Here is a 2,475-nt window from a genome sequence, read left to right as displayed (position 1 = left end):
CAAAGTTACTTGTCTTATTTTTTTAAGTATAAGATTACAAGTGACTTACACCTATGTTCTGTATCTAGAAGAAATTATGTAGATGGATATTTAAAAGTTCACTAGAGTAACCTTCATTAAGCTGTTGATACAAAAATTACAGATAGTTCTGGTATTTTTAATTTGCTTTGGAGTGGTACAAAATATGTTATACAAAATATTTAAGGACTTCAGTTACAACAGATGTCACAGGAAGATGGTGTTGTGACATGGTTCAACTGTTTTAAATTGGTAATTAAGTGTTATGAAATGTTAAATACATCCTTAGTTTCTTCTGTTGTAGTTTGATATTTCTTCTATTTCGAGATATACATATTTCTTATGCAGTGTATGTATGTATGTTGACGTTACTGGTGATCAACAGAATGTGCATGCTAGCCAAATGTGATGTGTGACAGAGATATGGTAACTTTAGAAAAGACTCGTTTTTTACTCTTGTAGTGTTTTCTGTGAATATCACCTTTCTTCTGTTAGTTGCATAGACCAATAAAAGTGACTGACAGAGGAAAGATTTATATTGATGGTAACGTTCACTTTGTAGGAATGACGCAGACTTATGTAAACTGTTTTGATGCGAACATTTACTTTGTAGGAATGACCCAGACATATGTAAACAGTTTTGACACAAACATTTACTTTGCAGGAATGACACAGACTTATGTAAACAGTTTTGACACAAACATTTACTTTGTAGAAGTCACACAGATTTATGTAAATGGTTTTGATGGGAACAGTTACTTTGTAGGAATGACCAAGGCATATGCAAACAGTTTTGATGGGAAAATTTACTTTGTAAGAATGACCCAGGCTTATGTAAACAGTTTTGATAGGAACAATTACTTTGTAGGAATGACCTAGGCATATGTAAACAGTTTTGATGGAACATTTACTTTGTAGGAATGACCCAGGCTTATGTAAATAATTTTGATGAGAACATTTAGTTTGTGGGAATGACCCAGACTTACGTCAGCATGTTTGTGTTCTGTGAATTTAGTAGTAAATCCTACCCATGTAATATGTGTAAAGACACATATTATATATTGTTCGTTGTTTATGTTTGTGTTCTACACACAGTTTTGTTTGTAAATATGTTTTGAGGAAAAGTTTTTTTAAGTGCAGTCTAACTGTAGTAGTTTTTAATAATTTGTAAGTGTTTTAAATTTGTTTCTTCATGAAGCATTGCTATCATAATTTTTTTTATTATCATTACCTTCATAATGTTTACGATGTTTCATTGCAATGGTTTATTAAAAGATTACAGCTCTTGCTAATTTTTAGTTTCTCACTTTAATGCTTAAAATGTTTTACCTGTTTACTTGAATTGGTAATGTATATTATGATTTTAAGATAACATTACCTGTCTAACATAATCTGTTTTCCTGACTAAAATGTGAAATGTATTTTATAGTAATTTTTTATGGTACTTATTTTTTACTTGGCATTGCTGTTGGACATTATGATCTATTGTTTACTGCAAGTAAAACTTCTGTCAGAGTATGCATTTCATTGTTTACTATAGGATTAACTTTGTGTGAGGCTTTGGATTTCATTCTTTACTATAGGATAAGTTTCGTAGGTTTCATTATTTACTGTCAGCATGTGAATTGGTCCTGTGATGAGCTATAAAATTTGAATTTGACAAACATGGTTATGATGTGTGTGTAATACCACAAAATATTATATTCTCTAATTTGTGAGTGCATTATAAGAGTCACAGGCAATACCATAGTGTGTATTGCAGGTAGTAGGTTACTATTGAATGACATTTTCCTTTTCATAAATAGCCTAAAATCTGGTATAGCCCCAAATAAATGTAGTATCTGTGCCATAAGTATAATAACATCATGTTAGATTTCAATTTTTTGGTTATTATAAAATGAAACATTTGTTTAACAGTATTCAAAATAGTTAAGTAGGCTCTCAATTGTAATATTTTTTACTTACTATTGTACTACCTTCTGTAACATTACTGGAAATTCAGGAAATACCAAGTTACATTTGTCATGTCACTTTCTGTTCAACATCGTACTACTGTATGACCTTGTGTAAAATTACTGGAAGTTCAGGAAATACCAAGTTAAGTTAGCCATGTCCCTGTTTGTTCAACATCTTACTATTGTACTACCATCTGTAAAATTACTGGAAATTCAGGAAATATCAAGTTACATTTGTCATGTCACTTTCTGTTCAACATCGTACTACTGTATGACCTTGTGTAAAATTACTGGAAACTCAGGAAATACCAGGTTAAGCTAGTCATCTCACTGTCTGTTCAACATCCTACTACTGTACTACCTTGTGTAAAATTACTGGAAACTCAGGAAATACCAAGTTACATTTGTCATGTCACTTTCTGTTCAACATCTTACTATTGTACTACCTTGTGTAAAATTACTGGAAGTTCAAAGAATACCAAGATAAGTTAGACTGTGTGTG

Source organism: Tachypleus tridentatus, chromosome 2 (genome assembly GCF_004210375.1).
Source record: "Tachypleus tridentatus isolate NWPU-2018 chromosome 2, ASM421037v1, whole genome shotgun sequence".
In the NCBI taxonomy this organism is placed as follows: domain Eukaryota; kingdom Metazoa; phylum Arthropoda; class Merostomata; order Xiphosura; family Limulidae; genus Tachypleus; species Tachypleus tridentatus.
This window is presented reverse-complemented; position numbering follows the sequence as displayed.